This window comes from Neodiprion virginianus, chromosome 6 (assembly GCF_021901495.1).
Source record: "Neodiprion virginianus isolate iyNeoVirg1 chromosome 6, iyNeoVirg1.1, whole genome shotgun sequence".
Classification (NCBI taxonomy): Eukaryota; Metazoa; Arthropoda; class Insecta; order Hymenoptera; family Diprionidae; genus Neodiprion; species Neodiprion virginianus.
In genome coordinates this window covers 5,597,053-5,612,203 of record NC_060882.1, presented here as the reverse complement: position 1 = coordinate 5,612,203, position 15,151 = coordinate 5,597,053, and the positions used below count along the sequence as shown (strand labels likewise).

The 15,151-nt window shown below is 46.0% G+C and overlaps 1 protein-coding gene across 3 annotated transcripts in view; it reads right to left on the bottom strand.

Annotated features, from left to right (window-relative positions):
- LOC124307896 (paired box protein Pax-6-like) overlaps positions 1-15,151 on the bottom strand; it is a 65,317-nt gene that overhangs the window by 42,717 nt on the left and 7,449 nt on the right. The gene's annotated exons all lie outside the window — the stretch shown is intronic.

The following is a 15,151-nucleotide window of genomic DNA, read 5'->3' as shown; positions in this document are numbered from 1 at the left end:
CGCGTCGCAATAAATGCTCGATACACGCTCCATTAACTCTTGGGAAATCTGTCGCTTTTCGTACTTACTGGAATTATCCTGCGTCAACAACTTATACATATACCGTATATATATACATGTATAGTCTATTCGCATACGCGATAAGTTGAGCGTGTAAAAAACGACCTCGCACTGCGTTGTACTTTACACCTTACACATACATACCCTGATACAAAAATATTCATCTAACTGAACGTCGACATTTATTGTCCGTCCTTACTTACGTCCTTTACAGCACGTGCTGAATAATTAAGATCGGTATTTCGGTACGTTGATTAAGGAATTCGTTGAAATCCGTATATTCGATTTCACGCGTACGAAAATTGTACCGTAAAATCGCGAGACGAGGAGTCAAAAAAGACAGCCATTACTGTACGTTACCACCATCACCTGCAAGTCTGAATGCAGGATAATGTAATAATTGTTGTTATTATGACAGGTAAACACGTAGAGAAAATGTCGGGGTGAATCGTGGGGTAGAGGAAAAACTCTCAGATACGGTATACCTACGAATACGAATCGTGTTTTCCGATCGGTATGTCGGTTCCATTGTGTCTATCACGTATAACGCACGCGGTAGAAAAGCTAACGCTTTCGAAAGGGGGGATCGGCCGCCCTAGGAGGCTCGGCTCTAGGTTGAAATGAGAAGGAACGAATCGAAGCGAGAGAAACATATACCTATGTATAGGGTATATACCAGGCTATTTAGCGCTCGGTGCGCTGCTGCATCCGAGGGGTGTCTTCAAGTGGGCATTCTGACGCGCGCGTTACGTGCGTTAGAGTTGTTTTGATATTGTAACGTTTGCATTTAATATCAGCCCCGCGACCCTACCTTACACAAGTACCTTATACGTACGCTGTGAAAATGTGTGCAGGAGACTGACTGGCTATTCCGCAGCCCTAATTCACCACCCAGAGCCCTTTTTCACTCGGGTTTACACCCGTACTCCGTGTGTATAATACGCGTGTATGTATGCGCCCGTCATGAACGACCATTACGACTTCATTAGCCTCGCAAATGCTGCTGCGTCCGTCCCTCGGCTCTTCCGCCTTCTGCAGGAGCGGATCACGCGAGAGTGGAACCTTGCTTTTTTTTTTTATCTCAAAATTTTTACGCCTTAGTTTGGCCGAATTTACAGGAAAAGACTGATTAAACCTTTTTGCATCCTCAGGCAAGCAGTAGCGAAGCTCGGTAATTATGTTTGCGTGTTTTTCTGTTTTTTTTTTTTTTTTTGGAAACTTCTCCTATTTTGGAAGAAAAAATTGGGGGGATAAAAATATGGAAACCGTTCGATCGATCCAGAAGCGTTTTGGAAAATGGTTCGGGGAGTTTTGACGCCGCTGAAAGGCGCGATGATATGTATTATATGCGATATGCGGAAGAAGGGCGGGAGGGGGAGGGGGAGGGGGAAGACGGAAAGAAGAATAAGAAGAAGCCGGAGGTGGATACATACGGTGCTTTACAGACACGCGACAGAGGTTCGCTGACGTAGCGACTGACGCAGCACATCCATCATCCCCTTTTCACCCCTTGACGAAAGAATCTTTTTCTTCCCTTTTTGTATATTTTTTTCCCCAGTCTCTCTTTCTTTATGTATTCCACTTTTTCTTTTTTTTCTTTTACTTCGTCTTTCTCTTCTTTTTTTTTTCTCACCCTCGCGCACACATTTTTATCCACCCCTACCCCCCGGACATATCGCGTCCCGTCGCGTTCCGAGTTCTTCACTTTTACTTGTCACCGTTTCTCCCGTGGATAACGCATACGCGTAAACCATTCCTCCCCATTTTGCTCTTGTTATCTTCTCGTCTCTCCTCTCCTTTCTGTTATAACGTATCGTCCACCAGCTAAAGAGCTCAATTTTTATATATTAAGAATCGCACGATGATATTATACAAATTTCGAGATACGTAGTGGAGTGGATAATCTTTCGTTATGCACGATTCGAATGTCTATCGCGTAATCGAATATGTGTTGAAATATAATATAGTCTTCCTATTTGCTTATTCGTTAAGGTAAGTGTAGCAGTTATTGACCCCGTCCGAATTATCGAATTTTTTGGTTGTATTTGTTTGATCCTTAGTTCCATAATTACGAAAAAAATAAATTCGTCGTTTCTAATCCTCTAGCAATCGGTTTTAGTCATCGATAAATTTGCAATCAATGCCATCAATCTATAATATTGGAAAATAAAAGGATCAATAACTGGGTTTAAACCTGTCAATGACTTCTTTCTTCTGGATGGTCAAAAAACCATTGAAAACCTAATATACCACGTACGAACGAGTGCAATATTATCCAGATTTGCTGTGAGAGTATATGTACGTATATATACATTGTGCGTTCAACAATGGTATTCAAGAAACGCAGGCATAGCTCGAGTTGTACTGAAAGGGAATTGAGAGATCCCGAAGAAGTCGGAAATATCAGGAGGCATCATCGTCACAAGAGAGGCTCTTCAGCCTGACAAAATTAGCCGTGTCGTCGCAGGTCGCAGAATGCACACCGCGTTCCTTTGTCGCACCCATACGTATAAGCGGCGGAGTAAAAAGCGGGGCAAAAGTCCCAGTATATAATATATAAAGTAGGAAACCCGGCGAGTTTCTAAGTACGGTAAACACAGTTGCATCGATTGAAACGACATCCCGGGCGGTTGTCCGATTGTGAGCTTTCACCTCCGCAGAACTTGCACTATATGTATACCCACATAGATATCGTAAGCACTCCGCATCGGAGTCGTCGTGTGCTTGTGTTGTAGGTGGTTAGCGTCTCGTCTCGATCGGTGGCTGCGTACACACGTACATACCTATGCATACCCTTCAGAAGTGGAGTTTCCGGCCGATGAATGAATTCCGGAGGAGCCATTTACCGCGTACCCTGCCGAGAGTCCCACCCCATACACCCTATTCTCCCAGGAACACACCGATCATTCGGATACTCAGCGCTCAATACCCGCTCGGCGGCCTTCAATAACGCGTTCGCGACGTGCCGCGTTTGAAAATTGGTACCCGACCTGAGACGCCTCAACGCCTTCCCTCCGCCTCGCCCCTGACAACTTTGCGCCCTCCCGTAACGCGTCGACCCTCTTCGATATGCCCGAGACCATAACGCTCCGCTTCTGCTGTTTGACAAATTTCAAACGATGAAAAGGAAAATTGCTCCGTTCGGATCCCTTTATTTCCTTTCTCTATCTCTCTCTCTCTCTCTCTTCAGACTATTTATTCTCCCGATATATATATATATATACATTATACACATACCTTTGTGTTTTTCACGTCCGCATTAATCAGATCACGATCTCGTATTCTTATCGAGTATAATAGTAGGAGCTTTGTTTTATCGAACGAATCTAGCCTGCGCTAACGTTCGATCGATTTTTACGACAGGACCGAGAATACTTGCGGTGAACTTGAGTTAGGTCCACGTGACAAGGAGAAACTCTATAAATCTCACGGTGTTTTGTATTATAATAACACTTATCCTCTCAATTTCGAACCGTTCGCTCGAAAGATGGAACAAGAGGCCGAAGTATCTCGGGAGAGTGAAAATTACGAGAAAAAGGAGCGTTAAATAGCTGCGGGATCGTTACGGGGTGACCAGGTGTTGGATTCGTATCCGGGAATCCTGGATCAGAAGTAGGAGGAGCTGTCGGTGCGGCGTTTGAGGGAAAAAATATATCCGTGAAACGGGGGAGACTTCACCTCGTGAACGAAGGGTCAGTAGAGACGAGGACTCGACCTGGAGAGACTCGAGTCTATGTCTCGCGTCCTATATTGAGATGCTCCTGTGGACGACGTGACGAGGGTCCGGTCTCGCTGACCGTCCGCAGGTATATAAACCGGCGTTATGGAAGGGCGGCGAGATGGGATATATAGGAAGAGAGGGGAAGAATGGGGAAGAAAAAAATTTGTATAATAATCATACCCTCATTGTTGCGGACATGTTTTCGAAAATCCGAGGCCTCCCTAACTTTCCTCCTGCGATCCTCCGCAGTGCCGACCTCGTAGTCCGGAGATATTCTGACAGCGGGCTGCTGACAATGCCGACGAAAGCGCAGAGAAATATCCTCTATTTCTACTATTTGCCGAAATATTTGTTGCGTTTTGTTATTCCCCCTCCCCTCCGCCTTTACTTCTATAGACACCCCATCATCCGTGCACGGGTACAACACAGGGAAAAGAAGCCGCTTTGACCCGGCGCCCGATTCTCAATACATATAATACCTTACACGCCAATATTTCTTTTCTTTTTTTCTTCTCGCAACACCCAATGTATTTCAACTTCTTCAAAATATTCGACGGTTATTAAAGTTATTAATGGCAACCTTTTCACCGTTTTTTTTTTTTTTTTATTTGCCCCCATACTCGCAATACATATTTTTTTTCACTCCCTGCTTTTTTCGAACTCTCGATCCTAGCCACTTTGCCACGTACCGCGTATAAGAGAAGGACTTTTCATTCGATTTAACCCCCCCCCCCCTTTCGAAAAATCCGTAGGTATCTCCGCTCCGTTAGCTGCTTCCTTGATTTCAGCATTTTCTGAAAATACTACAGACCGAGAGAGAGAGAGAGAGAGAGAGAGAGAGCGAGATCCGATCGTCGAATGCCTCTTAAAAAAACACGGCTCAAAACCGCCCGTACAAAGTCGCGCGCCGGTTCACATTTTTTTATCCTGACTTTTCTGAACGCGGCCTTTATAGGCAGGTATATGTATACGTGTGTGTGTATATATGTATATATATATGTATATATATATGTATGAACCTACATACATCCCTGCGACAATCACTCGATAAACTGTCTCGTGCCGGCGGCGACGTGCGACGAGAAGTTGCAGGTTTGCAATTCGGCTAATGGTTGAGAACATTGTGAAACGAGCGGCGAGGGCATACGGCGGTAACAAATACGGGAAGTGGGTGAAGAAGGGTGGCGGGAGGGGGTGAAGGGTTGGGGATGCGGTGCATAACGTAGCAGCGAACTTACGACGGGCGGTTGAATCGCGGCTGCAGAGACGCTGCACTTCAGACCGTCGACGTTTTTCCTGCACAATTTTCCGTCTCCTCTCGGTTCGCTTGCCCCAATGTTAAATTCTCATCCCCACGTAGCGAGAAATTCCCGCCCCGTATCGTCCGCGGTTATAGCTTGTAGGACATGCACAGGATTTTTCTACTTTTCGATCCGCGTTACCACACTGCACGCGTTTGTAATATCGAGCTTTGAAAAGCGCATCGAAGTCGAATGTAGCGGCGCTAATTTTCAGGAACCGGGTAAATTGAGCGTGCGATCGGTAGACGGGAAGTATTTTTCGGGGGTCGGGTGCAATGTGCAGGCATCTGTAATACCTTCCCTTAAAAATCATCCCTTATTACAGCTAACCGGGGGCCTCGAAGACGGACGATTATCCAATTACTACCGGCTACCGCTTGTTACGCCGCCGCTTAAGAAACACCCGGGAAATTCTCCTCGTCTCGTTTGTCCGTCGGCCGGTATGATCTTCCGAGCAAGAGGCGCTCCTCGAGCCTCCGAGACGAGTTCGGAGCGCCGTACGGACAAAGACCTCTCGTAAACGCGTTATTCCACGCCAACGGACATGTCAGAGCCGATTCTACGACGAAAGGATCCGCTACCAGGTATCCCGGCCACGAGGTGCCTCCGAAAACTCTCCGAGTCCGCGTGCGGCGCGATTTTCGATAAGGAAACTCCCTGACGGACTAAAGAGATGAGCGATTTTGAGTGGGCCATGTCTGCCAAGTTGATTTCGTCGGGTGGTAGATGCGACCAGAGCAGATCCTTCGTCCCGAAATTGCGTCATGAATTTGTACAATATAACAGCTGATCATCGTGGCTTCGCCTGCAACGAAATTTAACGATCTAATCTATAACCGAACCTGATCTAATCCCCCGGTTGAAAAAAATTAATCTCTGCATAGCTGTGAAACATCTTCTTGACAGTAAAAGTCAAGTTGTTGAAAAATTGTACCACAACTAACAGACGCACAGAATAATGATGTAATGTATACTAAGATATTTCACAGCACAAGTAAAACCGCTCATGGAATTCCTCGGAATGCACTCGAGTTGCAGTAACGGGATGAACGAAGCGCATCGCAGTTATTGCCGCATCCAGGAGGTTGCATGCGACCAAGATTCGGATAACATCCGAAGTTCCGAAAAGCTCGGCCAGTTCATTCCAAGCGGTCCGTGATAACCGTCGGATGTAAACAGAGCGAGCGTCCGTGTTGACATGATGCGAACGTCGATTGTGCGAGGTCAAAATTAAGACGTAATCAGTCGGCGCTGCGACGTCGCGTCGTCAACATCGGTCAGAATCAATCCGTACCGCGCATCGCAGGATAATAAATCCTGCGTTTAATTCGCATATAACCACTCGGCGTTTTAACTGTTACGTAAATTCAAATATAGTCTTAAAAGTGCAGTGTCTGTGCCTGTGATTTTCACAAACGGACTTTCGGGATGCGATCCTCGAGGGTGAGTAGCGATATTCTTTTTTTTGTATTGTTTATTTTACTTTTGTGAGTGTGACGTGGGGTTCTTGCCCCCCTCCCTTATTTTACTCGTCAAAGCGAGCCGTAGAAAAACTGGCCTTCTTGTCTCGACGCTGCTACTGTGCTGAACGGAAATGCAAGGTGCAGCTTGCGTGTACGGGAGATTAAAGACGAATCGGCCGAATAGCCTGAATCAAGAGTTAATGTAAGTGTACCAGTTATCGACCTTTTTTGTTTGTATCTATACGATTCTCAGTTCTTAAATTATGAAAAAATAAATTTGTAGCGTCTAACCGTCCGGCAATTAGTTTTAGTCATTTAATCATCGAGAGTTTCACAATTTGCGATATCGATTTATAATTTTTGGAAAACTAAAATGATTGATAATTTGTTCTAAACGCGTCAATAACCGGTAAACTCACCTTACGAGAAGTGAGAAAATATGTTCGAAAAACCAGGAACGAAACAACATCCCGACTAAAGATACGCCGCATGCAATAACTTTTCTCTTTTCCTAACTTTTGGTTCAGACGACGCGCCCGGTTCATCCTTAAGCCGGCTCGGGGTCGAGACACCCTGCGCACGGTGGGTTTTCCGATATTTTTGTAAAACGGAGGAATCCGAGAAGCTCCCCCCTCCCACCCCACCCCGCCGATCGTCCGCCTCGCAGGGGAATTTCGGCTTCCGCGTCGCTCCTGCAACCCCTGCAGGCGGTCCAGGCTGCCCCGTTCGCTCTTAATAAGGATCACAATCACTCGCGATCGACGTGCGCTGTGCGAGCACAATGCAGCCTCCACGAATATCCGCACCAGCTTCACGCGCATAACATAGGTATGGCTATTGTGGTTCGCCGACCACGTCGCCGTGCCTCGGATTGTCCCATGGGAACCGATCCCCGGGAGACCGGGGAACCCGGAAAACCAGCTCGTAATTAGGATCATATCGGAACGAGATCAACATGTGGGAATATTGTTAAGCGCGGGTTGAGAAGCCTCTCTGCCCTTTACGACGAATTATGCGGCATGGAAAAGTTGGTTATAACGCGTTCGTTTGAAAAATATAACTCCGGTTGAATGGGCTAGATTTGCGACGTAAAAATCTATCCTTGATATCGGAAGAAACCAGATAATTTAATTAAACGCCGCAGATTTATGTTAAGAACATTCTGTTCTTTTATCGTTTCAGAAAAATTACGTTATTGATCCTGATTATTTGCTTTCTAAAGAAAATTCGTGCAAATACGTTGACAATGAGACGAAATTTTTTAGCTTTTTTTGTAAATAAGGCCCGAGTTTTTTTTTTAATTGATTTTGCGTAGAACGTTTTTGCGATCAGCAGATGAGCTGAAAAATGTTTTATTCATCTTTGGCTGTTCGTAGAGAAGACATTTACGAACTGAGTAGAGTAATAATTTTTCAAAACTTTACGTACACGGTACGATTTTGGGATTCTCCTAAATTATATCCTCGCACTACCGATTCTCGCAATTTTTCTGCATGTAAATTCGTAGGTTTATAAAAATTATCGCGTCGATGAGACAGCGTTCGGCAATAGGTACGACTTGATTGCACGCGTCAAGTCAGATCGTCGGAAAATATTGTCTTTCGAAACTGTTCAATCGTAGCTCCGCTCAATCGATCGCGTTGGAGATCAAACGTTCATCTCCTTTATACAAATGGCAAATTCCTCAGGAAAATATAACAAACCGCATGAAAAGTGAAGTGAAAAGTGGGGCGAGTTAGGAAAAGAGGGAAAAATCCTGGATGGCAAGTTGAGGTGAGGCCGAAGGCCTGCGGCAAGGGTGTGTCTATAGGTATAGGTAGTTAGGTAGGTAGGTAGGTGTATACATAAACGGTTCTTCAGAGCGTTCGCTGCACAGCGGCAGTCTGGCAGGCAGGCGGAGTTGTGACTTTCGACAAGGTAATTGGCCCTCTTCCCACTTTTTCCGGACGGAGGACCGTAATCCCATCAGAAGTGTCACAGCTTATTTGGCCTTGTTACGAAGATGAGAATATGGGTCAGCTTTATGGGGACGGCTACGAATATCCGCTACCTCTCTCTCTCTCTCTCTCTCTCTGTCTATCTCTCTCTAAATCTTTTTCTCCTTTTCTCTTTCTCTCTTCCCATAGCGACCCATGGATCCCGCAGCCTACGAGAAGAGGCGGCAGGTGTGCGCTCGCGCACAACCATTGTGCGGGGGCGGTCGTTCGTTCAAGTGCCTCTTGAGAGGGCTTTTCAAGATATAGTCCGGGTAAATCTTGGACCGAGTGTGTGTGTGTCTGTGTATAACGTCTCTCTGCAAGGGTATGGTATATTCCATCTCCGCACGGTGGTAATGTCCTGGTGAGAGAGTAAAGACAGAGAGAGAGAGAAAGAGGTGGAAAGAATCTTATGGTAGAAAATAAAATGAAAAACAAACCTGTAGAAATGAAGATGAAGATAAAGCAGTGGGAACTAAGAAAAAAAAAAAAATCGGAGAGGGTGCACGGTTTTGTTTGTCAGAGATTGTTATAAGAGAACGCAATACACGTACGATGAGCTCGCTTTGGTTAGATCCTAGACTAAATTGTGTAAATTTCTTTCCCGCAATCTCACATGTATAATATGTGTCTATACTGGAGTTTTTTCGTGTGATTTTTTTCGGTGTTTGAATTTGTAACTTCACGTTCGACCTCAGCTCTGGGTTTGAGCAATTGTAAAAGCAGATGCATATTTTTCTAAATTGAATCAATATTTCAAAAATAACACTTTCTCGCAATTACTCACGTATATCGAACTGAATATTTTTACGTCTGGTCACGTTATCATTTCGCAAAATCTCTCGTTCAAGATTCTCGATGCTACTAATTTTTTCCAGAAAATTAAACACGGTTAAATAGAGCCTCGTTATAATTTGGATACGGTTTCTTCTAGGTAAAAATAACTCGTATTAGGTACACTAGGTGCTTTATATTAGTAGACATCGGAGTTTGAGTGAACCTATCGCGATTGCGAGGAAGCATGCGCGCAAATAGAGAGAGAAAACGACACGTTTGTATTCTCCTCTCCTCTCCTCTCCTCTCCTCTCCTCGCCCTTCGAACATGTGTATAAGCGGAGAGTGTACAATGAACAACTGATGTAATCTCCGGAAACATTTAGGGGGAATTAGGCCGACAGTTGCTGCGTACCCACAGCGCATAGCTATAGCCCTAAACCTAGAGACTCTGGGACCACTGTAGGGCCCGGATCTAAACTAAGTAAGAATATATGTACCCTGTTGTACACAGGCTACATGTGTGCGCTTTATTATTATTATACAACGTACGGATACGTTGGGCAAAACGGAGGCTGTGAAAGCAGGCCAAGGCTCTCCCTTACTTTGTCAAAATATTTATTTAGCCCAGATGACATGTTTTTTTCCCTCCCTTTTCTCATTTTTCCATACCTTTTTTCCTATTTCATTCGCACGCGCGCGGCTCGACTGCGGTGCTAGAGAAATATTTGCGCGGGAAAATGACTCGAAACGTGATAAATTTCACATCATAGAATTTTTTCTGTCTTTTTTTTTTTTGTCTTACAAACAACTGTAACAGGTACGTAAAGTAAGACAAATTTTCAGAATAATTTTTAATTGACTCCAGCGAATTTATGCTGCTCGGCAGAAACAATAGCATGTAAATTTACAGACTAGTGAAGGAAAAATTGCATTTGTTCAAACCGTGCCTGATCATTTCACAAAAATACCTGCAGCATGTTTTTCATCGTTATTCTATACGCGAAAATGAGTGCTCGTGTTTTTACTTGCTTAAACATCGATCGATGGACAAGTTTTTAGATTGCAAGAAATAATTTAATGGCAACGATACGGAAGTCGTATGATATATTCTTATCGTCATCTTTCGCCGTGCAGGCTCTGTATAAAATTTTTTTTACGTACTCAGCCTTATAAATAGAATAATACACAATATTGGCTACATTCATGCCGACGAATAATAAGTCTGAGCTTGCAGGGCGAGTATTCGAGTAATGAAGTAACAACTGTTCGCCGCAATAAGTTATTATCATTTCGTATTCCGGGAGACAAAGGGGAAAGATGGCGTCTAGCTTTTTGCCGTCACGTCGCTGCAAAGACGCCTCTCGAGTAAACTTCTTGCCACGACTTCGTAACGGTTTTTTGCACATCTCGTTCCACCCTCGCGGCCCGCCCTTATATAAGTACTATATATACCCGAATGAAAGATGGCTGCACCCCCGCCTTTCTTGCGTACATCAAACAAATGACTGACTGTTCAATGTTCGCCGACACCTTCTTGTTGCTATTATTGTTATCGTAATAATAGATCTTCTCGCGTATACGCGGAATGTTTCGTCAAATTTTTACGCGATCACTCGAGCAGGACGCCAAGTCCCGAAGGTTGTATTTCGCCCTATAATCAACGGCGACAAAATCCCGTACGAGACGGGATAGCCGTGCTGCGTCGTGGCCGCAATCTAATTCCTCTTTTTACGTCGCAACCGGGGGGGGCCTTAAATCAGCGGTGGCGAAAGGCCCGACGAAAGGTCCTTTCCGATTCGCCTGCGTGACGCTCGAGCCCGTTAAAATGCATTAAATTGCCACTCGGCATTATTTCCGCGACGCTATTACGACGTCCACTTGTCTTCTTGTGCTAATCAGTTGCCGCGTGTTATAGGTATACGCTTTCACACCCTTGCGGCTCCTTTCTCTCATTCGCAATAAACCCTCCACCGGTCGTATCTCTCTTTTCGCGCCTGTTTCTTCTTGTATACCGACCGGAAACAGCCAGGTTCCACATTGCGGGCAGCATCCCCCCCCCCCCCCCCCCCGCCCCCCTGCTGTTTCCGAACAACGACCGCTCAGATAAATGGTCTTTGCAACATCGTACAGATACTGCGCAGACTGCAGAAACTGCAGGTGAATTTTTACTCTTGTAATATTTACGGGTAAAGTGAAGGATCAATCAACGGATCGACACGATGCGTAAATTATACGGAAAGTTTGTAAATTACGAGGAGATTTGTGAAATTGGAAACCTGAAGGAACGTTCAGGGAATTTTTTTTTAACAATTTTTTTTTGGATGCATGTAACGTAATTACGACCGAATGTTGTTGATTTTTTCAACGTTCGATACAACTTGGAAACCAGAGAGAAAAAAAAATAAAAAAAAAAAAAACAAACGAATAAGCGTCAGCTAAATCAGTTTTTGCGTTACCTCATCTTTTCGCGGAGTAAAAATTTCTCTACAACACGGTGAAGGGTTCGGTATTCTTGGTTGTAAGGTCCGAGTTGTCCCTCGGAAGGAAATCGACGGCCTTCTATATACGTAGGCGTAGTCCCGAGGGATCCAACTCGCCAGCGGGGTGCCGATTCTGTTTGAAGAGCTAAATTTTACAGTCGAATTGACGCGGATGCGAGTTACGGAGTCCCCCGCATCTCCGTGTCCCGAGACCGCCTTTTACCGAGGCAGGACACGTCCTCGGACACTTGGCTGGAGAACGCGAGTAAAAGAGAAAGAAAGAAAGAACGAAAGAAAGAAAGAAAGAAAAAGGGAGAAAAGGAGATCCGGGGGTGGGCGCGTGCCGCGCGGTGGTCGAAGGCGAGGAGAGCTTCGTTAAACATGTCAGAGAGCAGGGAAGAGCGCCGAGCTAACCGAGCTCGGAAGAAGATGGCGGGCGGGGGTGAAAAAGCTCCCTCACGTCCTCCGCCCTCCGGCCTTGCGGGCTCCTCGAGTGTGCCGGGTAAAAGTTTAATTGGAGAACCGAGAGGGAGTCAGAGCTCTGAGAGAAAGCTCCTCCGGCTTGAGCTACCGGGGTAAACAGCTCATTGTCAGTGCTTCAGGGTTCTTGGCACGCGTGCAGGTGGATCAGACACTCTCTCTCACGCTCCTTTGAAGACTTCGCCACGGCACTCAGTCTGCTCTTCTTGCTGCGGGTAGCTGCTAGCTGCCGCGTGATAAATTCGCCATCACGGACAGACACACGCTTCGTTTACCTGCGCTTCAACACCGTTTCGACGACGGTCCTCTCGGTGGATGCCTATTTAATTAACAATTATACGGGTACGCGAAAGATTTCGGTTGTTTGGATAAAGTTGGCTATAAAACTGGGCGCGATAAAAACACCCGTTATATGTACATGCACGCAATATCGATGGTAAGCGTAACACTGTCGAATTAACATGTTCGTCTCTGTTCGATTCGGCGAATCTTTTGCTTCTGAAACACGAAGACGTTGTTCAGAAATTATCAAACTGAATAATTCATTGTTGTGAATTTTAAGCTTACAAAAGTTGGCAAAACCGTTTCGGCTTACGCGATCGCTAAGTGCGGATCACAAATATTTCGTGTTTTTTAAACTACCACGCTCATCGTCATATTCATAGAGTTTTTGCGAATACCGAGATTTATCAATTTGAAATTGTTTTGAGCGAGTGATCGAGAAGCCGAAAGTTGAAAAAGTAAAAAACGTAAAAACTTTTGTCACGTTATTGTACACTAGCTCTAATTTATTTTTCCTAAAAAATTAGGAGTCGGATATTTTTTTTACCGCGACAGACAAAGGAAAAGAAACTGGAGGGCGTACAACGATGCGAATAATATATTTTCACCTTCCAGAGAACCGGCATAAATTAATTGAATGTAGCGCGTCCGGAGGAGAGATGGATGGGTTGGAGAATCTCGCGAGGTAGGCTGTAGAGATCAAAAGAGGTTGGCTCGCCTCTTGCTCTCGAGCTTTTACCTTTTCTCGTTCTTCTGCTCTTTTGCATGGAACGGAGGGGCGGAAGAAGATATGTTTTTGCAGCGGAGCGTGATAGGCCTGCGAATGTGTGCCTGTTGGCTATACAAATACTTTTACCCACGCGTACACCTACAAGTAGGACATGCACGATGCCTGCAGGATAGATATCGTCGGTCGGTTTTTCCCTCTACTGTGAGAAAACAGGCGCGGTACGCGACTCGACGCTTTGCCGGCACACTTTTCGCGAATATACGAGACAGAGAATTTCGACCCTCTCTGTGTGTTATACTCGTACTTGTACAAGCGCCTCGCATATCCACTTGGAATTCAGAAAAGCGATCAATGCTCGGGGGCTCCTTCCTTACCCTTCCTTGTTCCACCACATTCTCATCCTCCGCGTCGCTCTTCTTCGCGTCTCTGATGGCTTAGCTGACAGCCGACGTCACTCTTCTGACGAGCGTCATTTAACGCTTTGGAATAAATTATTCATCCATCCATAGTTTTGCGGTACCGGCACTTTGTCACCATCGTCCTTAATCGACCGATATGCGCGACTTCTTGCTCGGTATTACAAGATCCGGTAACAATGACGATGCCTGAGCGTATGTATCGCTTCCAACCTGCTTTTATTTATAGGTATCTGTTTCTCGATTTCAGCAGATCTGGAAAACTCCTCGGAGCCGTTAGCAAAGCCTTCGTTGACGGCATATCCCCGAACCCGGGTGTCTCTGGTTCTCTGTGCAAGCTGTGGTTGACCGCCGTCAAGATGAGTAAAGATGCGACGAGGGCTGCAGATAGGATACCCGCGGTGTGGGTGCCTCCTTGTCATCGGCTTTGTCCCGGGACTCGGCGAGGTGTGAAACTCGATCCGGTGGTTGGGCTCGAGCTCCCCGGTTGGCTCTTGGCGGGCCGGCTGAGCGCCAACTCGAAGGATTCGTGGCGGCGTTAACTCGAGCGCAAACACCGAGACCGAGCCATTAGGCATTCGTTGCCCTCTGATTGGCTCGCCCGCTTCTTCTCTTCTCTTCTCTTCTCTTCTCTTCTCTTCTTCATTCTCCACCGTGGAGGAGAGTTCCAAACGCCAACAGGTTGAGCCCGTCACGACTTTCGGATACTCGAGTGCACGCACCGAGGATGCTTCGAACATCGAAAAGTTCTCCAGCTTTGGTAATTATTCGACAACCACTGTAGGTATCGTATTTTTTGTGATATTATTGTTCCCGGGCTGCTCGATGCTTTTCTACGACTCGAAAGTTTTTCCTCAATTTAAACACACGCAGGACATTCATATTGATCTCAAGCTTGACGTGTACGACCGGATCGCAGTGAGTCTACTTTACGACCATGTTCGAATTCATTGAATTCCGTGGTATCTAGAAAAGACGGTGACCAAGGACCTCAGCACGAAGAACGTCGAGACAGAGAGGGTCGTTTGTCCGAGTGATTGATCAAATGGCCGAGAGTCGAGCATTGTCAGGTAAATTTTTAGGGTTCAGTAAACGTCAACAATAACCTTTGCGGATGATTTCAGGCTGGCGAACCATGAGCGGTGAACTCGGGGGTCTCGGAGGCTTTCTTAGCAAGGTCCTCCAGGATGTCTGAACCCGGTACCCGTGGTCCCGTCTCGACGACGAGTTCCTCGAAGACTCTCTCCGTCACCGTGTGAGAGAAACGCGGAAATCAATACCAAGTTGACCGGGGGTGCGGGCGGGCTGCCGGTCGTCTTCTTAACGTGGCGGTGCGGAGGAGCCGAGAGGAAGGAAGGAAGGAAGGAAGGAAGGATGAAACGGCGGAGGGGTGGATGGGGGGACGTTTTAGAGGAGAGCTGCCAGACGCGGAGAGTCACCCTCCGATGGTACACGGGGCGTCCCC